At 46.2% G+C, this 25,035-nt stretch overlaps 1 long non-coding RNA gene across 1 annotated transcript; it reads right to left on the bottom strand.

Annotated features, from left to right (window-relative positions):
- Positions 1 to 11,022: 11,022 nt before the first annotated feature.
- On the bottom strand, positions 11,023 to 12,796 carry LOC148685760 (uncharacterized). The gene is made up of 2 exons (XR_015950073.1): positions 12,696 to 12,796; positions 11,023 to 11,329 (listed from the first exon to the last, which is right to left on the bottom strand). It is a non-coding gene; the product is annotated as an uncharacterized LOC148685760 (long non-coding RNA).
- Positions 12,797 to 25,035: the final 12,239 nt, after the last annotated feature.

Below are 25,035 nucleotides of genomic sequence, written 5' to 3' on the forward strand. Positions count from 1 at the left end.
GGGTGTGGAGGTTGTGTGAAGTTCTGCTAGGTAACCTCTCTCTCTCTCTCTCTCTCTCTCTCTCTCTCTCTCTCTCTCTCTCTCTCTCTCTCTCTCGTTCCAGCCTCCAATTCTGCAGGATTTCACTTGCGCCATACACTTTGGAACCATGTTTTTCGAAAGGGTTAACACAGACTAAAATTGCAGCCTCCAAGGGCCTCGGTCAACCTCTCCCATTTGCTGCCTACTCAGTCCTGTAGAAAGGATGATAGCCATGTACCTTGTGGGCTGTGGCCCAAGGTTTGTGGACTGCAGCTTGCATGATGGGTCAACCTGTCATAAAGAAGCATATTATATATTATCGTCAGCTGTGTGATCCATCTAAAAAGAGCAATGCAGCCCAGCTCACCCACGCCAGATAGCATCCTCCAGATGACTCTTCCCTCCTCCCAGGTGAAGTGACCCATAGGATCAGCTATGAAGCATCCAGCTCTCCCAGCCTATCCTCCTGCACCATTTTCCTCTCTCTTACACCTGTGGTGAAAAATTTGGCAGTCACGCATTACAGAAAAAAGAGTGTGATGGTTGGAAAGCTGTTCACCGATGCCCTGGCTAATCTTCAGGATCAGGTAGAGTTAAACTTGAACTTGTAGGAACAATGAGTGATTAACATTCTACTCCCCACCCCACTGCCAAGCCTATTCATATTCAACACAAGATGACTAATAGCAGTCGGCTGGTGGGGAGGAAAAAGAAATATCTCAATGATCTTTTCAGATGGGTGTGGGTGGGACTTTCTTTCCAACTGCACAGAGGAATGTCTGACAGCTCCTGATGTTTATAACTATTCCTATCAGTTTGTCATAAAAGGTAAAGGTAAAGGGACCCCTGACCGTTAGGTCCAGTCACGGATGACTCTGGAGTTGCAGAGCTCATCTCACTCTCTAGGCCGAAGGAGCCAGTGTTTGTCCATAGACAGCTTCCGGGTCATGTGGCCAGCATGACTAAGCCACTTCTGGTGAACCAGAGCAGTGCATGGAAACACCATTTACCTTCCTGCCGGAGTGGTACCTATTTATCTACTTGCACTTTGATGTGCTTTCGAACTGCTAGGTTGGCAGGAGCTGGGACCGAACAACGGGAGCTCACCCTGTTGCAGGGATTCAAACCGCCGACCTTCTGATCAGCAAGCCCCAGGCTCTGTGGTTTAGAGTAGACCACAGCACCACCCATGTCCCTTTTTCAGTTTGTCATAGAGAAAAGCAAAAAGCCACATGGTTTAGCTTCAGTGGCTGAGTGACAGAATGTCAGGGGTGGGCAAGAAAAGGGCTTTCTATTTAAATGTATAGCACCTTATTTATTTTAATGCACACCTTTCTCCCCCTGTCTTAATGGCTCAGGGTTTCCCTTTGTCCTCTTTTTCCAGGGCATGTCCTCTTTTTCATGGGTATGTAAACTGAGAGTCATCATAGCGATCCATATTTAAAAGTAGAAGTCAGCAAATGTCTCCTTGTTTTTGCTCTTCAAAATATGGCAACCAATGACTTGATGTCAATTTCATTCTTCTTAGGGAGACTTGCTCCCCACAGGTCCAAAGACTAAAAATTGAGGAAATATCCGTTTGCAGTGGAGCTCACACTTTGCATGCAGAGGGTCCCAGAACTGGGGCCAAATCAGACTGGCAGTTGCACAAGAAGGAAACTGAAGGTGCCAGGGAAAAGGGTGCGGATCCATATCAGAACCCTGGTGTGGGGTAGGAAGTATTTATTCCAGCAACTCTGTAGTCCTGATTCAGATTGGGTCCCTATTTGGGGGGTCATTTACAACTCCAGGGCCCCTCTGCTGCACCTTTGCCTCTTAGCATCCACCTAGGCAATCCCACTGTCCACTTTGGGTACCACTGATCATTCCAGATCATGACTGCAGCAGGGGAGGGGAAAAGTTAAAGCTCCTTACCCTCACACAAGGCTCTCAGTCCGAATTGGGCCCCACACACTCCATTGCCAATTGTAAGAATGGCATCTCATCTCATTTGGTCCTCCCTTCCTGGTTCAGTTCAATGGAGTCTAGGTAGGACACCTGAGTAAAGTCCCTGCCTGAGATGTTGGAGAACTTCTGCTTGTGGGAAGAAGACAGCGTTTGGCCAGATGGTGATTCTAAGCTTGGTCTGTACAGTCTGTGACTCAGCGGTGCCAGCCTAGTATGTGACTCACTTACACCAGCTGCTTGGAAGACCCATTTTATTTATTTATTGAAGTCCCAGACGTGCAACCAAAACAGGAGGTTAATCATATCCCTGGTGGGCCACCAGGGGCGGATCCCTGCAGCTTCACCGATCAGGAGTCGAGCAGCCCTGCATTTGGTTGTAAATGATGCCTTCAGCCTAAGCATGCAACCAAGGCAGCAGAAGATGGTATGGTGGGGCACGATCAGTTGGATCGCTGCTGCTTACTAGGAGGTAGAGGGAGAGGAACAAGTTGGTGGGGAGGTTGATGAGGTGCAATTGCAGAGACAGGAGCACTGGATTGGCACCACTGGTGCATCATGCCAACATTGCCCTCTTGCTCCTCCCCCTCCACCTCCTGACACACAGCAGCAAAGTGATCAACTGGAGGTCAGGCAAGTGACCCACATAGCTGCCAAGTCTCCCGTTGAAAAGTCTGGGATCAGCAGCAGTACGGCACCAGAAGTGCCGCATGTCTGGACATGCGTAGAAGCAACTTCCGGTGCCGGTGCTGCCCAATTTCCGGTGCCCAGACATGGGCAGAGCGGCACCCAAAATCGGTTCTGCGCATGTCCAGACATGCGCAGAAGGAGCCTCCCTGGCAGGTAGGAAATCGGGGGATTTACGGGATTTTTTGCTATTCGGGATAACAGCGGGAAACGGATTAAAATATGGGGGTTTCCCATGAAAAATGGGAGACTTGGCAGCTAAGGTGACCCAGCCCCACCATGGCATCTGCTACTGCCTCAAGGCCAGCCTCTGATGAGATGCTATGGGTTGTAGCCAATTAAGTTCCACTCAGAGTAGACATGAATGAACCTAAGCTAGCCATTTGTCAATTTCAGCTGGTCTACTCTGAGTCAGGCTAGCACTGGCTACAACCAAAGTAGGGTCACTGGAGAAACAAGACAGGGACATGGGATTATCTCTTGTGACAGTATAGCATAGTGAGTAGAGAATAGGACTGGGCATGGAGAGTCTTTGGCTTCAATCACTGCTTACTTGTGACAACCCCTGGATGACTTTAGACCAGTCGCTTTCTCTTAGGGCAAATGTGAAGGTAAAATGCTTCTTTCTTTGAAATGCTTCAGGTTACTGGTGGGGATACTTGAGGAGCCAGCCACATGCCTATTCAGTAAGATCAAGTGGGGAAGCTCATCTCTGTGTCCCATCCATGGTGGAAGCATTGCTGATTGGGATGAGGGATAGAATGTTCTCAGTAGCCGAATCAGCATTGTGGATAAGCTTGCCACCTCTCCACTGCTTTCCATTGGCTTGTGAAGATGTTCTGATTTCAGGAAGCTTTTCCTGAAGAGTGTGCATCGTCTTCCACCGTGTCTCTGTTACTTTTCCACTCTTGCTGTGATGTCCTGAGACTCGGGGCTTGGACTCAGAACCAGAGGAGTCTCAGTTGGCACAGGATCCTCTGCCCCGGGCATCGGCCGAACCTAGTCTGGGGCCTGATTCTGAGGAGCCTCAGTCTGCACAGATTCCCCTGCAACAAGCACCAGCTGGGCCGAGTCAGGGGCCTGAGCCTGTCCTGGCTCCAGATGCAGGGAATACTAGGTCATCACCAACAGCTGATCCACTACCGGCTGAGTCAGAAGAGGCTGAGGCAACTTCTGGGTCTAGTAACCCACCGGTGTCTCCCGAGCTGCAGAGACTCAGGTCTGAGAGAAGGAGAGACCTGAGTACTCACAGGAGGAGTGCTCGCCTTCAGGCAAGGCAGGGTGGTGAGTCTTTGGGGGATCGGGACTGGCCATTACCTCGGCAGAGATAAAAGGCGGTCAGACCCCACCCCATGTTGTGGGAACAACATTCCTGATTGCCAGATCCTGCCTGGGCTCCAGAACCTGACCTGCCTGTGTTCCTGCTCCTGACCTGCCCTGGATTCCTGCCTGTGTTCCTGCTCCTGACCTTGCCTAGTCTCCTGCCTGCACCCTGCCTCAGCTTCATTGGACTGACCTCTCGTGGATTCCCTAGACTTCGGACCGGCCCTGGACCTCGCCTCTCGGTGTACCCTTGGACCAGCACAGTTGCTATGTTTTGACTTGTTGTTGTTGACATCTGTCTGTCTTGAGAGACAATGGAGTACACCTCCAGTGGTGAAATCAAACTGCTGGGTTAACAGCACAAGCCTGGACAGTGTTCTGGGTGGGGGGGACGGGGCTACCCAGATGGCAAGACAGCCCCTCTCAGCCTTGCTGAGCAATACATTTGGCACCAGCTTGGCTGCAGGAGTTGCAGGAAGGCGGGGTGTACAAGGCACCATCTAAGGAACCCCACTTTGGATTTGTATAGGGTTTATTCCTTAGCCTCTTCTTCTCCCAAAGATATTCCACAAGGCAACAGAGGTTTGAGATCAGAATTTTCCTTCTCTTTGATGGGCTACCTTCCCAGGTCGATGAACCACACCTGCCCCTCACTTCCATCTACAGCACCTGCATAAACCGCCTTCTTGACTGTTGGACCCACTATTGCTCTTATCTGCTGTACCACTGGAGCCTGTCTTTGCATGAGGGGGACGTTCCCAACTCACTGAGGATTCAAGACCCATTGGCTGTTCTCACCTGGTTTAGCCAGTCGAAGCCATTTGCCAGGGTGTGGCCGCTCTTGCATCTAGGATGCAGCAGCTTCTAGAAGCCACAGGTGAGAGCTGAGTGCAGGGTGAGGACCAAAGGTGGACCAAACTACCCTGGAAGGAACACGATGTGTCTCCCCCCCCCCCAGACGTACTTTCTTTTGTTCTTTGGTGATCACTTGTAGCTGAGTAAGATTGTCTTCCATAAACACGGTTTTAACAATGAGTCCGTAAGTGACTGTGGAGACCAATTCTGGATCCACACGTCCTTCCACAGTGGGGACATTGGTTTCCGGGCAGGAGTTGATCATGTTGTGGATCCTTTTAGCACGTTTCACCCTTGCGTCCTGAGTTCGAGTGTCTTCAAAGCCCATGACACCTTTGGTAAAGGCTGTTCTCCAACTGGAGCGCTCGCAGGCCAGTGTTTCCCAGTTGTCTGTGTTTATACTACATTTTTAAAGATTTGCCTTGAGACAGTCTTTAAACCTCTTTTGTTGACCACCAGCATTACGCTTTCCATTTTTAAGTTCGGAATAGAGTAGTTGCTTTGGAAGACGATCATTAGGCATCCGCACAACATGACCAGTCCAACGAAGTTGATGTTGAAGAATCATTGCTTCAACACTGGTGATCTTTGCTTCTCCCAGTACAGTGGTACCTATGGTTAATAACTTAATTCATTCCGGAGGTCCGTTCTTAACCTGAAACTGTTCTTAACCTGAGACACCACTTTAGCTAATGGGGGCTCCTGCTGCCGTTGCGCTGCTGGCGCACAATTTCTGTTCTTATCCTGAAGCAAAGTTCTTAACCCGAGGTACTATTTCTGGGTTAGCGGAGTATGTAACCTGAAGTGTTTGTAACCTGAAGCATTTGTAACCCAAGGTACCACTGATATTAGTTCGCCTGTCTTCCCAAGTGATATGTAAAAATTTTCGGAGACATCGTTGATGGAATCTTTCAAGGAGTTGGAGATGGCGTTTATAAGTGGTCCATGTTTCACAAGCATATAGTAAGGTTGGTAGTACAACCAGACGTATTACCCCTCCCCTAGCACCCCACACACCCCGCTACTACTGCAATTATTGAAAGTTGCCTTTGGTAATATGTATAGGTAATATGCGGGGTATAAATCCTTATACTCAATATGTTCATATGCAGGATCCTTCACCCCACCCTGCTTTGGTCCGGATCTCATTTTCTAACAATGCAGAGAGATGGAATCTTCTGTTTCACAGGTGTGGTGTCATGTGACTCCTTGGTAAGCCTGCTCCTGCCCTTCAACTATGTTACAGGTGATGGGAATTGCAGTAAAGATTCCTCCCTCCCAAAGGGGTTCAAGCCTCGCTGAAGATTTAAGCTGTTAAAAAAATGTTACCTCTTCTTTTAACGAGCTAAATCAATATATGACAGCATTTCAGAGAGCAATGGCAATTTTTGACATACAGCAGGGGCAGCTGTGTTTCTTGAACACCCTTGTGTAAGACATCTATTTGGAATATAAAAAAGATAAATATTACACACACACACACACACACACACACAGAGAGAGAGAGAGAGAGAGAGAGAGAGAGAGAGAGAGAGAGACTGAGAGACTTCTGGCATGTCTAAGGCAGAAATCACATCCATACTTATGGGTAGACATACATAGGATTGCACACCACATACTAAGCCACCGTGGCAAAGTGGTTAAAGTGTTGAACTAGACACCTGGGATAAAGGTAAAGGGACCCCTGACCATTAGGTCCAGTCGTGACCAACTCTGGGGTTGCGCGCTCATCTCGCATTATTGGCCGAGGGAGCCGGCGTATAGCTTCCAGGTCATGTGGCCAGCATGACAAAGCCACTTCTGGCAAACCAGAGCAGCGCATGGAAATGCCGTTTACCTTCCCGCTGTAGCGGTTCCTATTTATCTACTTGCATTTTGACGGGCTTTCGAACTGCTAGGTTGGCAGGAGCTGGGACCAAGCAACGGGAGCTCACCCCATCACAGGGATTCGAACCGCTGACCTTCTGATCAGCAAGCCCTAGGCTCAGTGGTTTAACCACAGCGTCACCTGGGTCCCTACAGAAATCTGGGATACCAGGGTTCAAATCCACACTCACCCGTAAAGCTCACTGGGTAACTTTGGGCCAGTCACTGGCTCTCAGCCTAACCTACCTCACAGGGTGGTTGTGAGGAAGAGAATTATTCACTGCCATCTTGAGCAACTTGGAGGAAAGGTGGGATTGCAATACATTAGAGCAATTTCAAAGTTACTTGCTCAAGAACAGACCCGTTTAAATTAAGGAGCATAACTAAGGGAGCAATCCTGTTGCAGCACTGAAGGAATCTCTGGGATTAGTAGGTTAGGATCCAGTGGATCCCTCGATGAGATAGGTTCCCAGCACAACTGGAGCTACACCATTTTAACTCCCTCATCCTGGCTCATTCAGGACTGAGCTGTCTCACCTGAGCCTGACAGAACTTAATTCAGTGTAAGCCCTGAAAAGGGAGTGTTTGGGGTCATGGCTCTGGGGGGACCAAGGAGACTAAACCTAAACCCATTCATCTTGGTCACATAACCTGGCAATCTGTTGAAAATTAAGCTGGCAAAGAGAATGGTGCCACTCAAACACTCTTTAAGAGCCTTGTTTTCCCTCTGTTGGGTTTAGGCTGGCTTAGCCAGTAATAGCCCTGCTGCTGAATGGAATCATAGAATCATAGAGTTGGAAGAGACCACAAGGGCCATCCAGTCCAACCACCTGCCAAGCAGGAAACACCATCAAAGCATTCTTGACATATGGCTGTCAAGCCTCTGCTTAAAGACCTCCAAAGAAGGAGACTCCACCACACTCCTTGGTAGCAAATTCCACTGCCAAACAGCTTTTACTGTCAGGAAGTTCTTCCTAATGTTTAGGTGGAATCTTCTTTCTTGAAGTTTGAATCCATTGCTCCGTGTCCGCTTCTCTGGAGCAGCAGAAAAAATCTTTCTCTGGGTCTGTTGTAACTGACTTCCTTTGGGCCAGTTTCTTGTGTACAGGATGGTTCTGTTAGTTAGGTCCATTACTTGCCGCGAGTAAAACTTAGTTGAATACAACCCATTGATTTCCCGCCCCCCATGCCTAAATTGCCTTCAAATTGGGGACCCAATGAGAAAAGATATATCCCCTTAATTCCTTACTCATTCCAACCCTATCTGGCAACCAAACCTTCAATGCTGTTTTTGTTTTCTTTAAAGCAGTGGGGGTGGGGGACCCAGACGTTTGATTTCAGCTCAGTCCAACGCCTGTGGCTCTTGTGAAGCTACGGCAGTATTCCGAGTTCAAGTTTCGACTTGAACTTTTGCTGTTTCATACAGCCTGAAATCTGTTACAAATATTAAGCTGCCTGGTCAAATTTCATAGTAGATCCATCAAATGCTCCCGGCCCTGGAAGAAGAGAAAGCGGGGCTCTTTCATTTGCTGGTTCCCTGCTCCCCCTTTCCGTAATCAGTTCAAGTCTGCTTGAACTGGCGAGAGAGTGAGGATGGGCTTAGGGATAGTGTCTTATCTACTTTTCAGTGTTCACGTCCACCCCTGTTTCATTAGACAGAGGGGCACTGGTAGAAAGCTGGGATTTATCCCAATATTGTTGAAGCTGAATTCTTTTTTCCCCTCTGTGGGGAGGGGGTCAGTGATTACAATATTTGATCATGAAGTTGCATGGCAATTTCAGATGAGCCATGTGAGCAGTATCTCATGCCAGTCAGCTCTGCTTGATCCCCAGATGCAATGAACACCAGCCCTGCAAAGAAATATTGCATTTATTAATCTCCAAATCTTTGTTTTTCAGGAGCGCATTTGTTATAGCTCATCCCTTCATTTTTTATTTTCGCAAAATATATCAATCACTTTATTCACTGCATTTCCCCCACTACCAACAGCATCAAATTCACACCACCATTTGAGATAGCTTCTGTATCTACCAGCGGAAAGGATGGCAGGTGAAATATAAGCTCCTTCATTCATTCATTCGTTCATTCTAATGTGCCCATTCCTTCAGGGCCAAACTAGACATTAAATTTGTCACACAATTTGCCCTTGTGTAGATGATTTTTCTTCAGTGCTTGGAAAGTTCATTTCTAGAAGGAGCTATTTCTGGTTCTATTTCCTCATGTCCAAAAAGGAACTACTTCTAGTTCATCCAAATGAATCCTTTGTTTATCAAAGGTTCTTCCTCAGCAAAAACTTTTGCAGCTTTCAGAATTTCACAAGCTACTGTGCTGAAGTATGGGAGGGGGGAGTTAACCAGAGGCTACACATGTGATAAGATGTCTGACCAATAGAATGCCAACAGGGGAAGCTTTCCCTTTCATTATATTTCCATACATGTTTACCCTGTTTAATTGTGCTAGTGACACACCTGTTAAAGGCACAAAGCACAATTCACTTTGTTCCTGGACTTTTTACTGTAAGCTTATCCTGTCAGAAGAAAGCATCTTCAACAGGGAAAACACAGGAAATGCCTCACATTCCTTCCTTCTGATTAGGTGGCCTTGGAAACAGCAGCACCTCCATATCTGCCTAATAAGCCTTAGAACCATGTCTCTACATTTTGCTTCCTAACATTCTTTATAGATTTCAAATTAATTTTTAAAAATGAAAGCTAATATTCTGGGCATTTTGCAGGGAGAGGTTGGGAGAGGGAGGGACAGAATGAAGATATACTGGAAATCATTTGAAGTTTTACCCCCAAAATGAACTTAATTCACTTTAGTTCATCTGGCAATTATGGGAACTGCTTTCAGATGCAGTTCAGGGATTTTTGAAGTAGTTCAGTGAACACATTCACTTAACTAGTTCTTTCAAAGCACTGTTTTTCATTAACAACTCACTGGCATGAGGGGAGCTAGTTTGGGACTATGGCATGAAGGAGGGGGGTAATGTCTTGCCCTTGCTGTGATCCCAGTGAGATCCCACCCCCAGCAGCTGTTATGGGAGGGAAGATCCTTTTGCACAATTCTGATTAAGACCACAGTAGGGGCAAAGGGTTGACGTCCTGCTCCCCTATGACATGATTCTTACTCTCATGCTGGGTACTTGTTAAAGAAGAATCAGTGATATGACAAACGTCACATCTTGCTTTGTCCTAAGCTCCTACCATTTGTTTACATTCATTCTGTATAAATTTCATCTATGGAACCTTCATTCAGGGCCACTGACAAACGTGTACAGTGGGTATAGAGCCCCTGTAGTCTGTGGGCCATTCTTGAGCTCCTATAACAATAATTTAGGAACTTTTACCACTTTGGAACTAAACTAAGTTTTACTGCCTGTGCAACCTTTCTGACTGAAGTATGGAAAAAGCACACAAATCTGATCTTTGGAGAGTTTCCTAAGTAAACCATTTTTAAACTTACCTAATGTGTGGTCTTTTCCTATGCTGTGGGAAGAGGAAAATTCTGGAACTCGCTCAGAAGGACATATTTTAAAGGTACAACAGCCTAGACTTCCATGCTTTACTTTGCTGAATATTTTGTAACATTAAATCTCTGCTGGGGCGGGCTCTCTCACCAAAGAGTACTTACCCCAAACTTGGATCTTGGCATCCACTGAATTTCTACCTTTTTCTTTCCTTTCTTGAACCAGCACTCACACCAACCCTGTGAGGTAGGTTAGGCTGGGAGACAGTGACTGGCCCAAGGTCACCCAGTGAGCTTTATGGCTGAGTAGGGACTAGAGCCTGGGTCTCTCAGGGATTAGTCCAACCCTCTAACCACTATACCACACTTCTATCAAGCAAATGTTAACCAGTGCATCTTCCCATCATTTGCCATAGTGGTGGAGCTCCATTTCACCTTTAATTGTATTTCCCCCCCTGTATTGTATTTTCATGTTTTGTTGGAAGCCGCCCAGAGTGGCTGGGGAAACCCAGCCAGATGGACAGGGTACTAAATAAAAAATAAGAAGTGTGCAACCTGAATTTGCTGTTATGCCGCTGAATTCTACCCCAAATGTGTAGCAGTGTGGAAGTGCTCTATTTAATATTGAATCAGATCAGAGGCCCGCTGAGATTGTAGTCATAAGCACTTATCTGGGAGTAGGTCCCATTGAACTCAGCAGGGCTTCCAGACATCCATACGACTGCACTGTTAGTCTGGCACTCTGTCTCTGTCAGAGATGGTTGCAAACAGAGCTCACTGGAAAACCACTCTCTGCTTTGTCTCCTAGTTCCACTTTTTGGCTAGCGTGAGTCATTGATAGAGCACGATTCTTTGGATTTGTTTTAATTCTTTTATTATTTATCTGTTTAGCATGCTTGTGCCCTGCGTCACAGCCCCCGAGAGGCTCTCAGAGCAGCTTAGAAACGAGCCAACACAATAAAAATGACATTCAGGTCTGGTATCAGTCAGAGAAATACCACGAGATCCCTGTGGAGACAGGATTATGCAGGTGGCATTTTCTGCTCTCATCTATGGTGTTCCCCAGTGTCGTGGCTAAGCAGCAGAGCCCACAGATGACCTCTGAGGCAAGGGAGGAACTGGAACTCACTCAGGCCACGAGGGAGGTAAATCATCAAAAGCCATCTATAGGGGCACAAAGAAACAGAAGAGTGTAAGAAGAGTTTTGCAGGATCAGGCCAAAGGCCCATCTAGTCCATCATGTTCTTACAGTAGCCAACCACATGCCTGTGGGAAGCCGAAAAGCAGGACTTGAGTGTTCCAAATTGGAACAGCTACAAACAACTTGACATGGTTGGGATTTTTGCAGTTCAGTGTGGCAACATGGCTGTACTTATTCCATAACTCTCACCAGCTTTCTTTCCCCACTTTTAATGACCTGGTTTTTGTTGTTGTTGTTGCTTATTGTCTTTCTGTCAGAAAGGCCCTCAAAGTGGCATGTATCAATTAAAAGCATGAAGCTGATACAATAGCATACCTGCCAAGTTGCTGTCGGAGACATAAGGGACCGGGCGAAAGTAGCAGACCGGAAGTAGCGCTGCCGCCATTTTGGAACTGGGCGGAGCATGCTCAGAAGTTACTTTTGATGCTGCTTTGCCCAGTTCCAAAATGGCCGGCGCGCCAGAATAAACCGAGAAAAAACAAAAAAATCTGTTTTTTCAGTTAGGAACAGCTGGAAAAACGGGGATTTCCTGGGGAATATGGGAGACTTGGCAGCTATGTACAATAGTAACATTCAACACCCCTAAAAATTATCCAACAGCCATTAAGTCCCACCCTAACTCACTTATCCTGGCAGATCTAGGGTTAGCATTGTAGCGCTTAGTCCAGGCATAGGCAAACTCGGCCCTCCAGATATTTTGGGACTACAACTCCCATCATCCCTAGGTAACAGGACAGGGATGATGGGAGTTGTAGTCCCAAAACATCTGGAGGGCCGAGTTTGCCTATGCCTGCCTTAGTCTGAATCCTACACAGAAGGTACTTTTTAAGAGAGCTGAGGGAAGTTATTGGAGGGAAGCTTTGTCCCCCAAGCAGAAGCACATACTGGCACAGTTCAGATAAAATGTAAACCGTGGTTTGTCGTTATGCGAGTCACAGCTCAGCATCCTAGTTTGTGAATTATGGTCTGCACAAATCACTGTTTGCTCTTTTTTTAAAAAAAAAAAACACAAGCAAATGGTAGTTTCTTGCAAACAAAAGCTTCTCATTTTTCTCCCTTCACAGATAAACCTGAGGCTTTACTGCAACTTGTGCATATAACAAGCACACTTTCGCCATTAATTTACATTATGCAGGCTGGTCTTCCGTTAGATGTTGATGATCCTCAATTGCTTGCTTGAAGCTTTGTGCCTATTTTGAGCTATCTATATTTGCTGCTTCACCTTTGCTATTCGTTCATGGGTTTGGTTCTTTTTTAAAAAAAACAAAAACAAAGAGCACCCACAAAATCTGGGAGCCTTAATTAAATATCACACTGCATACGTGTTACCTGTTACCAAGGCAGTATTGTTTTTGAACTCCTTTGAGGTGGAATTGCTTTCGTTCTATCTCAGGTGCTCTGTTTTGATCTTGGATCTGCGCCTGCTTAGCAACAAACAGGGCACGTGGTGTTGGTGGTGGGGGTAACTCCAGGCCCTGCTCACAGCCCAAGCTGACCTCTTAGAGGCTGCTTCAAAACATTTGAGCCAGCTTTGTGTGTTGACCCAGGGCTCCACAATGCTACGGAATGTGAGCAGCATTTAAAAAGGGAAAACAGCAATGATGCAGCAAACCAGACACTTTAATCTGAAGCTTTATTCAGCTCAAGAGTCACTCCTTCCTGTCTATTCTGCTGAACTGTACGCAACTCGGCCAGGAAAGGGGTGGCAGAGCTTAGCCAGAACAATGTGGTACCTTAGGCACTGGGCTTACGCAGGTCACCTTGCACAGCTCTTGCTGATTTAAGTATGATTTAAGGGGTGCCAACTTGAATAAAATATTGTGGAGGGGGCAGGTAAGCCCCACCTCGTGTAATAGATTACAAGATGTGGCACATACACACCATTTGAATGGCAACGCCCATCAACTGGGGGGGGAGCAGCCCCCTCAAATATTTTATTGGGGGATATTTGAAGGGTTAGGTAGGGCGCCCAATGACCTTGGTGCATCTAGTTTGATCTGTCAGTGTTCTCCTTGCATTCTTATACAGTGAATAAACTGATGGGTGGGGTGCTTAACCCTCCCCACCCCTGCCAAAACTCCCTCCAAGTCTTGGAGGGGGGGTATTTGCAAAGAGAGGTGGACTTTCTCCTCCATCATCTCAGCAAGTGAAGGTTTGGAATCTCGCCTTTGCTACCATCAGCCAGCCGCACCTGACAGCCTTTGTACATATCGCAAGTCCAGAGGGCAGCCCTGGCTGCCAACTTCTTCCTCCTCCGCCTTGGTATTGCCCTTGTAGAATACCACAGGAAGGAGGATGGAGATGAACTAGAATTCAGAGGTGCCAACTTGAATAAAAATATTGTGTGGGCCCAGGTAAGCCCCACCCACCATAATTGATCACACAATGCAGTGCACACATATCGTTTGAATGGGAATGCCCATCAACTTGGGGGGGGGGCAGTCCGCAGAAATATTTTATTGTGGGGGGGGGAGGGCATTCCACAGGGAGGGCACCACTACCGAGAAGGCCCTCTGCCTAGTTCCCTGTAGCTTCCCTTCTCTCAGTGAGGGAACTGCTAGAAGGTCCTTGGAGCTGGACCTCAGTGTCTGGGCTGAACAATGGGGGTGGAGACGCTCCTTCGGGTATACTGGGTCGAGGCCATTTAGGACTTTAAAGGTCAGCACCAACACTTTGAATTGTGCTCAGAAACATCAATGTAGGTCTTTCAGGACCAGTGTTATGTGGTCTTGGCGGCCACTCCCAGTCACCAGTCTAGCTGTGGATCTCACTGTCTTCCACTCCACCTCCACCACTCACCAGCCACCACTGAACAGAGTCTTCTTCCACCCTGAGATTGGGAGCTTCCCAGCTAACATCGGTATTTCCCGATCCCTAGTTCTGCAGACCTATACGGAAGTATACCTGGCTAAATGCACCCAAAGGAGACTCACCCGAGTGCCTATGCCGCAGCTGTAAACTGTAACATCTTTTGCTCAACAAGAATGTACTGGGGAGGTGCGGGGGACGGAGTGGAGAAATAAACCATTGGAACAAAAATATCCTCAAAACAAAGATGTTGTTTAGCACAGAGAAATTCTTCCTCCTCGGTTGTGTATTGCTCCCATCTGCTTCCCCTCAATGCCAGCTGCCAAGCATCTCCACGTAGGCAAAGTGGTACAAATAAGTTACCTCTCTTCCATCCTTCAGGCCAAAGGCTCCACTTCCCCACCCTGCAAAGTTAAAGTTGATGGTGAGGCAGTCATTTTAAAGACTGTTCTCGTGCAGCCAGTCAGCTCTGGTCAGGTGGCAAGGCGCAAATCACAGGAACAGAATCATAGGAAGGTGGCCATTATTAGACCATTGGTCATCTAGCTCAGAGAGCCAGTATGGTGGAGTGGTTAGAGTGTTGGGGATTAGAACCTGGGAGACGAGGGTTCAAATCCCCTCTTAGCCATGAAGCTCACTGGATGACCTTGGACCAGTCACTGCCTCTCAGCCTAACCTACCTCACAGGGCTGATGTGAGGATAAAAATGGAGGATGTGCGTACTTTTAATAGGAAGACATTAAAGCCGAGGACCCCAGTAGCTGAGGTTTACCCCTTCTGGATCCTTGGAGTTTATATTGTGAGTAGTTTTGTTTTTTCCAAATGCTGAGGTCTTCTAAATAAGCTTTGGATTCTAAAATGCTGTATAACACAAGGAAAGCGCACAACAATCGGCTCAGTTGTGTATTTGATTTGCCTACAGAAAGGTCCCATGCACAACCCCCTATGTCTCCAGATGGGGCTGGGAAATATTCCCTTCCCCAAATCCTGGAGAGCTGCTGCCAGTCAGAGTACACAATAATAAAGTAGATGCACCAATGGTCTGACATGGTGTAAGGTCACTTCCCTTGTACCATGGGTTTGCCAATTCATAGGTTTGCAGCTAAGTGGCAGAGCACCTCAGGTCCAAACCCTGGCATTTCCAGGGCTAAGAGATGCCCTGGTTTGAAACCCTGGTTTGAAACCCTGGAGAGCTGCTGCCAGTCAAGAGTTGACAACGATGAGCTAGATGGACTACTGGTCTGACTTTGTCTAAGGTAGGGGACCCAGGTGGCGCTGTGGGTTAATGCACAGAGTCTAGGGCTTGCTGATCAGAAGGTCGGCGGTTCGAATCCCTGCAACGGGGTGAGCTCCCGTTGCTCGGTCCCAGCTCCTGCCAACCTAGCAGTTCGAAAGCACATCAAAGTGCAAGTAGATAAATAGGGACCGCTCCGGCGGGAAGGTAAACGGCGTTTCCGTGTGCTGCTCTGGTTCGCCAGAAGCGGCTTTGTCATGCTGGCCACATGACCCGGAAGCTGTCTGCGGACAAACGCCGGCTCCCTCGGCCTATAGAGCGAGATGAGCGCCGCAACCCCAGAGTCGGACACGACTGGACCTGATGGTCAGGGGCCCCTTTACCTTTACCTTTAGCTTCCTCTGTTCCTATTGATTAGCAGACGGAGGTGGCCCAATAGCTTGAAGAAACATCTCATTCATATGAAAGCGAGGGCAACCGGTGGGGGACACAAAAAGCCTTATTACCATCATGCAGTGGGGCAAAAAACCCTCCGCCTACAACTGTGTGCATGTTTTCCATTTGGCTTCACGTGAAAGAAAGCGGCGCACATTGCAACATCGGCTGCAAATAACGAGAGTGTTTCCTTTCTTAAGTGGCTTCTGAGCCCGGCACCCAGGAGGCTCTTGCTCATGCAGAAGATATTTTTAAATTTGAAAAGAATGGGGGAAGAGCACATTTCCTTTTCTTCTTCCTCATAGAATCCCTTTGAATCTCTCCTTCTGGGTGCAAAAGCTTTTCATCATCGCTGCCTTTTCCGGCTTGGCAGAAGCGATGGGGTGGATTTTTCTTCTTCTTCTTCTAACTCTGTCGTCTCCGCATGCTCCTCTGTGCCGTTTGAATGAAATAAATTAAATCAAACTCCAATGGAGGGTAAGACAAGGTTCTTCTATAGAGCAGGAATGTGTAGTATACATTTCTAGAGGGGAGGAGAGAGGAAGCCGGCGAGATATCTGGAAGCTGCGGCAGCATGAGAAAATCACTTTGGAGAGGCTCTTAAAACTGTACTGCGCGCGCACACACACACGCACACACACACGCACACACACACACAGCCAAAGGGTGGGAGCAGGCATATATATTTCCAGTGACCCATCAAGCCAAATGCAACCCACAAGCTTAGGGGGGGAAAGACGAGTAAGGAAGGGGGGGAGACATCTTCAGTTGTAAAATAAAATAAAAAACGATGCATTGCCCTAGAGTAAGTCGATTGGGAGACATTTCTTCTCCCTCTCTCAGTATTAGATGCCAGGGTCCTCAAAGGGCAGGAGCTTCAAGACAGGGGTAAGGAATTGCTTCTTCATGCATCACAGAGTTAAAGCTTGGCATTTGCTTCCACAAAATGTAGTGAGGGTTGCTTGGATAACTTTCAGAGGGGGTTAGAAGAATTCAGAGGATAATAATAATAATAATAATTAATAATAATAATAATAATAATAATAATAATAATAATAATAATTTATTATTTATACCCTGCCCATCTGGCTGGGTTTCCCCAGCCACTCTGGGCAGCTTCCAACAGAAAAATGAAATAATCGATTAAAGATTAAAAACCTCCCTAAACAGATAGCAGCAGCTTTGCTCAGGCGGGCTTAAAATGGTAATCCAGTTACAAAGACCTACTTTAGTCTAGTTCAAAAATGGAGTCTGATCTGTGGCTCAGACCTAGCATGTGTTCTACAATGCTGGAATGAAGCAGAGCAAAGAGGAAATGCCCAGCCAGGTGAGGAGATTCTATGTGGCTACAGCTCTCCCCCTGTCAGGGCACAGTGGGAGGGTCTCTCAGAGTTCTCTCTAGCAAACTTACAAGAAAACTCTGTGAGCTTCACCTGCCACCATGTGCCTATCTAGCAAGCATGCCTTGTTGGTTGACTGTGTTGTAAATACAGTGGAACCTCGGTTTTCAAGCATCCCGGAACCCGAACATTTCAGAACCCAAACACCGAAAACCCGGAAGGAATTGCTTCTATTTTTCAAAGCGCCTCAGAAGACAAATGGCTTCTGAGGCAAAATAAAAAAATTCCTTCAGTAGCACCTTAAAGACCAACTAAGTTTATATTTTGGTATGAGCTTTCGTGTGCATGCACACTTCTTCAGCTTCCGAGGCGTTTTTCAATTTTCACCATTGACTTTGCCGACAGCCCTTGCGCCTCAGTTGTCGAACGTTTCGGAAGTCAAATGGTATTCTGGAACGGATTACGTTTGACAACCGAGGTTCCACTGTATCCCACACTTGGAGAGCCACATGCGGCCCCTAGACCTGAGGTTGATATGGTCTGAAGACTGAGGAAGAAGGAATGGAATGGGATGGAAGGACAACTGATCCTGATACCATAATTGTTTTACTTCCAAGATGTCTCCCATCCATCTGTAAACAAGTGTGTGTGTGTGTGTATGTGTGTGCTTGCGTGCGCGTGCGTGCCTTAAAACAAACCAGCTGTGATTCAAACCAGTGGGGTTGGGGAAAGAACATTTCAGGAGAGGGCCTTGGGAGGGATAAGAATCAAAGTGGTAATTGCAAGAGGGAGCTTAAACAAGAGCAGCCGGAGATTCTTGCTTTCAAGCACAGGAAACTTCACTGCAAATTAAGTCCCGTTTCCTCCATGAGCTGCTGCAGAATGACAACTCTGACAGACATACAGATGGTTTACAGTCCTGGGGGCTTTTTGTGTGGGCGCGCGTGGTTGTAAATGCTCCCACAATGCACTCAGCTACACCCTGTGACGTAACCACTCGATTATGACCAACTTCTCCTGTTTAACGGGGCTTGTAATTGGAACGCACTAGTGGGTATAGTAAATAATAATAATAGCCTGTTGGGAAACTGCAGGTGTCTCACCTTAGCCCAGGCCTGCAGAAGCTGGGTAGACCAGGGATGCGTAATAAACACCTGATAAACTTATTGTTGGCTGGTCCAGAGGCTGCAAAAGCACCAAAGTGTCAAGCACCAAACAGTAGGGATGGGCTGAGAAGTCCAATATACACTTTTTTTTCAAAGTGCTTTTTGATCATATAATGCACTTTCTAATGTTAATTTCACAAATACATTTTCATGCACATTTTACCCTAGGATGTGAATTTTTGGCTGGGAAAACTGCACCGCGAAATTCAGAGAAGAGCGCATTTTGAAGAATAGCTGTGTTTTTGGCTTCGGAAAGTGAAAATTAGGTAGGTTTGCCTTTAAATGCACACTGAGTCAAATTTCTCCCCATCCCTTTTTACCACACCTGTCATCCAAAGCTGTCCCTGCAGCTGGTTTTAAGAAAAGAGGATGAATTTGGAGATAACCTTAGGAATAACTGCACTGATGGCGGACATTGCACAGCGAGCAGAGGGGAGCTGACATTTATCTATTGATTCAAAATTACTGGGTTAATCAGGCTTGCAGCAAGCCAGGAAGAGCCAACCAATAATTTATGGCGGTGGGCTTTGAAGAACTTGAGATACCTCCTGTCTGCTTGGTGCTGCAAAAATAGCTGATGGGGCTGCCAAGAACCTGGAGAGCCTCTGTCAGGGGTCTGTTAACAGTGAACCAATTTAGACCACTGATAAGGCAGAAGGCCACTCACATAACCCAACCATTCCCAGTTATGCCTGCCAGAACAATACCTTGGTCGCCTCGGACGCCTCCACAGCAGAGCTGAAGCCAATGCTAGTCATAAAGATGATGGGGAGATATGGCCTCTGTTGCCATGGTGACTAAGCAACACCCACTCCTTGCAAGAAGCCTGGATTGGTGGGAGGTGTGGTGAGGCCATCAAGGTTTGGGTTGGGCCTGTAGCTGGCTGTTAGTAATAAGCCCTCCAAGAACCAGCAAAGGAGGGTAAGACCAAAGGCCTATCTGCTCCATCATCCTATACTCCCAGTGGCCAACCAAATGCCTATGGGGAAGTCTACGAGCAGGACATGAGTCCAGCTACATTCTCCCCACTCAAGTGCCCCACCGACTGGTATTTGGAGGCCTACTGGTAGCCGCGTAGTGTGAGCTTTTTGTATTGTGACTTTTTGTATTGGATCAGATTGTTATTAGTAATGTTTGACATTTTATTTCTGGGAAGTTTGATTCTATTCTTTCTGGAGTAAAACTGATTGTGCAACTTTGTTACAATGTAAAAAAAATGTAACAAAAGTGTGGAGGGGGCCTCAGAAGACCTCCTCTTAAGCAGGGGCAGATCTACTATGAAACTTAACCTCTGGGCCCCCCTAATCCCCAAGGGATTTTAGCCCACAGGTGATTATCTATGAGTTACTATTGAATGGTATGCCTCTTGGCTGGGAGGAGGGAATCCCAGAGTGGCGACTCACTCAGAGACACAACAGAATCCCTCCTCTGAGGCCTGGGAAATCCTGCTGCTTCTCTGCGCTGGGAGTGATTGCCTCCTCACTTCAGACGAGTACTCTTTCAGGAGCTTCCAGTCATTTCATCCATTTGTTTAATGTAGCACGTGAGCTATTATGTCAGGGCACATTGGCATGCCCTTGGACAGAGTTTGGGAAGGTCTGCCCTACTTACAACGCATCCTGAACAGATGCCTAATTTGCCTAATGTGAAAGCTAGTCTGGTCTCCACAAAATGAGGCCAGGTTTTGTTTTTTTGCGGGCAAACAATAATTGGAGGAGAGGAATGCATTGCATATTAGGCTTGTAATACCACCAGACTGCTGTATTCTGGGGGGAGAGCAAGACTCCCAGCTCACCATGTGGGGATTACATAATCACTACTCATGTGCTTTTAGAGATTCTCCGAATGTTCAAAGTTTCCCTCTGTGCCATTTCTGCTAAAAGGATGAAAACGGCACAAATGCACTGGTGGCAAGTAAAAAAAAAAATGCGTGCATAGTAATGTCAGGCAGAGTCTAAGGACAATCACAAATCTCCCTCACATCTAGCAGAATCTGGAATTCTCAGATATGGAAATGAGACGTGTGATACAACGGGAGGTGTTTGAGGAAGCAACAGAATTCTAACCAACGGGAGTGGATTAATCGTCCCTGAGCCCTGTTAGGCCTCTGGTATGGAGTACTCTTTACTATATGTACATGTCAGAATCTTCCTTAAGATGCTGCGTGAGATTGCATGATGGTTCTGCTCTGCCTCCACAGTTGGAGGCAACGATGTTTCTGAACGCCGGTTGCTAGAAACCACAGGAGGGGAAAGTGGTCTTGAGCTCAGGTGCTCCTCACGGCTTTCTTACATTAGGAAAAAAAACAAAACAAAAACACAGCATTTTGGATGCGTTATAAACATGCAACACCAGGTGGCGCTGGAGAACACAAAACATTTCTATGCGATTTTACATAGCGGTTTTCCCCACTGTGTGTAGATCCACCCCAGGATGCTGGACTAGATAGGTCATTGGCCTGATCCAGGCATCCCCAAACTGCGGCCCTCCAGATGTTTTGGCCTACAACTCCCATGATCCCTAGCTAACAGGACCAGTGGTTGGGGAAGATGGGAATCATAGTCCAAAACATCTGGAGGGCTGAAGTTTGGGGATGCCTGGCCTGATCCAACAGGCTCTTCTTTTTTTAAAAAAAATACATTTTATTCCAGTTTTCCAAATTCAACAAATTAACAAAACTAATCTTTTATACAAAATCTTATATTCACATCTTTTACCTTGCTCCGCCGAGCTATGACTTCCCCCCCTCCCTTCATGCGGGTTTCTTGTTAATTCCCTTTTTTGCAGTTCCTTTTTTGACATATTAGTCAATTCGTAAGGTTTATTTTAATCCTGCGAGAGTTTTTAATGATCTACAGTTTTTCTCCATATAGTCCACATATTTACTACAGTCCTTTTGAAACCTTGTCTCCCCCTGGTCACGAATCTTGCATGTCAATCTAGCAAGTTCAGCATAGTCCATCATTTTTGTCTGCCACTCCACAATTGTAGGTAATTCCTGTAATTTCCATTTTTGGGCTAACAAAGTCCTAGCCGCGGTTGTTGCATACATAAACAGTGTTTGATCTTCTTTTCTAATCTCTCCTCCCATTATTCCTAACAAAAATGCTTCTGGTTTTTTTGGAAAAGTATATCTAAACATCCTTTTCAATTCATTATATAAACTTTCCCAAAATCTTTTAACTTTTTCGCATGTCCACCACATATGATAAAATTCACCATCTTTCTCTTTACATTTCCAGCAACTTTTGTCACTCATTCTATACATTTTAGCTAATTTAACTGGAGTTAAATACCAACTGTACATCATCTTATATACATTTTCTTTCAAGGCAGTACATGCTGTAAATCTTAAAGTTTGATTCCATAATTTCAACCACGCATCATATTCAATATTATGCCCCAAATCTTTTGCCCATTTAATCATCACTTCTTTTGTCAACTCATCTTTTGTATACCACTCCAACAACAAATCATACATCTTTGCCACAAGAAGAGCCTGCCATGGCCATGCAATAATTGATGCCATCAGTTGATAACATGCACTTGCAAAACTGGTTTCTCTTATGGGCTGTCACATACATATCTCAGTGCCTGAAGTACAGGGGGCCAGAGGGTACCCAGCCTCTTGTGGCAGTTCCCTTAGAGCAGTGTTTCCCAACCTTGTGCCTCCAGCTGTTTTCGGTTTACAATTCCCATCATTCCTGACCACTGGTCTTGCTAGCTAGGGATGATGGGAGTTGTAGTCCCAAAACATCTGGAGGCACAAGGCTGGGAAACACTGCCTTAGAGAATATCTTCAGGAGGGCCCGGCCCTACTGTTAGGCGAGATGAGGCAGTTGCCTCAGGCAGCAGATGCTAGAGAGAGAGTGAGCAGAGAGGAGCAGTAAGGTGATGGAGGACAGGAGCTGTGTGTGACATGTAGCCTGTCTTGTGCCACCTAAGCTGGTGGGCACACAGAGCAGGGTCTTCTCACCAGTGGCCCTGCCCCTGTGGAATTCAGCTCCACATGAGATTAGGTGAGTGCCATCTAGGGATGGGAGAATCTGTACATTTCAGTTTCACATGCTTTTCAAGTTTGATTTTTATCTCACCACATTTTCACATCAGCTTGTGATTTATTTATTTTTACATAAACAAGTCCATACAAATTTCTCCCAATATACACAATTTTGCTAAGCAAATTTCCCTGACAGAATGCATCTTTGCATGTTGTTTTCACTAATATGTGCATATTTATTTCCCACACACATGGATTTTTGGGTGTAACACTGAGCTGGAGAACTGCACTGCAACAATGGGAAACATGCAAATTTCGAAAGATGGCTGCATTTCAGTTCATGGATTGTTTCAGAATGTGTGGATTTGGTAGGCTTGCCTTTAATTGTAAACATAACAAAATTTCTCCCCCATCCTTAGTTCCTCCGTATTATTTTATTATTTATTATTTATTAAATATGTATACCCCCCTTCATTTGTAGGGTGGTTCACAACCTAAATGACATAGGATGCAAACTCTCCAGTGCTCCATAGTTCTTACCGGTAGCACTGCTTTCAAACTGAAATTAGATTTGGCTAATAATCTTGGCCCACCCCTATTCTTCAGAAGGGGTTTATGCCTTTTAATTAATTTATTTTTAAAGCATCACATGCATGTCTATTCACCTATATACAGTCGTACCTTGGTTCTGGAACACCTTGCGACTCGAACATTTTGGTTCCCAAATGCCGCAAACGTGGGAGTGAGTGTTCTGGTTTGTGAACATTTTTTTTTGGAAGCCAAACACCCGATGCCACTTCCACGGCTTCCACTTGAGTACAGGAAGCTCCTGCAGCCAATCGGAAGCTGCGTCTTGGTTTTCGAACATTTTCTGAAGTTGGGCGGACTCACGGAATGGATTAAGTTTGAGAACTAAGGTACGACTGTATGTCCATTACCTTAGAAAAACATAGAATCATAGAATCATAGAGTTGGAAGAGACCACAAAGGCCATCCAGTCCAACCCCCTGCCAAGCAGGAAACACCATCAAAGCATTCTTGACATATGGCTGTCAAGCCTCTGCTTAAAGACCTCCAAAGAAGGAGACTCCACCACACTTCTTGGCAGCAAATCCCACTGTCGAACAGCTCTTACTGTCAGGAAGTTCTTCCTAATGTTTAGGTGGAATCTTCTTTCTTGTAGTTTGAATCCATTGCTCCATGTCCGCTTCTCTGGAGCAGCAGAAAACAACCTTTCTCCCTCCTCTATATGACATCCTTTAATATATTTGAACATGGCTATCATATCACCCCTTAACCTTCTCTTCTCCAGGCTAAACATACCCAGTTCCCTAAGCCGTTCCTCATAAGGCATCATTTCCAGGCCTTTGACCATTTTGGTTGCCCTCCTCTGGACACGTTCCAGCTTGTCAGTATCCTTCTTGAACTGCGGTGCCCAGAACTGGACACAGTACTCCAGGTGAGGTCTGACCAGAGCAGAATACAGTGGTACTATTACTTCCCTTGATCATACACCCGATACTTCCACAAAGTAGGTACTTTTCTAAGACTATGAGCACCAGGCCTTGTAAAAACTGTGGCTCAGTGATAGAGCATCTGCTTTGCATGCAAAAGGCACCAGATTCAATCCCAGGCATCTCCAGGCAGGGGTGGGAGGGACCCCTGTCTGAAACCCTAGTCTAAAAAGCTGCTGCCAGTTAGAGACAGCAGTGAGGTAGATAGACCTGGTCTGACTTAGTATAAGACACCTTCCTATGGGAGAACCTGACTCAGTAACTGATGGAAATTCTTGGGCCAAGTGAATTTATTTCTGGTGTACAAAAAAACTCCCTGTTTGCTCACAAGCTGAGGAGCTAAGTCCATCCTGAAGCATGGTGTTCAGCTTGCTCCCATAAAGATCCTTATGTACGAGCTAGGCTTCCATTCAATTTCAATGCTGTTAAGAAAGGCTCTTTGCTTTGTACAGTTAATAATATATTGCAGCAGATGATTTATTTTATCCCACTGCTCCCCCCCCTGCCCGTTTTATTTTTTGCTCCTGCACTATCAAATTGCCTTCCAAGTTTTAATTACAAATGAGACCCATCTGGGCTATCTTCTTTTCCAATCACCTCCTCAAAGAGGAATAAACGACATTTGTTAAACAAGATGCCGTTAGAAAAGTCTCCCTCTGCACACACACACACATCCTTAAGGGTAACCCCAGTTTGTCTGGGTTCATACAGAACACTAAACTGTGGTTTGTAAAAAGTGGAAGCGGAAGCTTCCGATCTTTTCCTTGTGGCTGCGCTAGAGAAGACGGGAGAGAGGCCCTGATGAGGCTGAGGTTATTTCACATAACATTAACCCACATAATCACAGAGCGAGAGAAGCATCAAAGATCATCTAGCGTAACCGATGCAGTAGATCTATGAATGCAGCACTCTTTGGTAGCTAATTATTCCATCAGAACACAGTCAGTTAAAGGCACCTCCCTGTCGGGACTTGAGTTGGGCGTAGGTCAGCAAACAAAAACAATAGATCACCTGAGGTCAGTGAAGTTAATTCTTCAATCAAGGAAAAAACCCACTGGTCAGGCCTAATGCTCTCAGAGACTCTTCCTAGGAGGTCTTGCCCAATGAAGCAGTTGTGAGGACTGAAGGTCCCTGCCTTCCCATCCCTCTCTAAGGCTCCACCTCCTCAGGAT

This window comes from Zootoca vivipara, chromosome 5 (genome assembly GCF_965207765.1).
Source record: "Zootoca vivipara chromosome 5, rZooViv2.hap1.1, whole genome shotgun sequence".
NCBI classification, from domain to species: domain Eukaryota; kingdom Metazoa; phylum Chordata; class Lepidosauria; order Squamata; family Lacertidae; genus Zootoca; species Zootoca vivipara.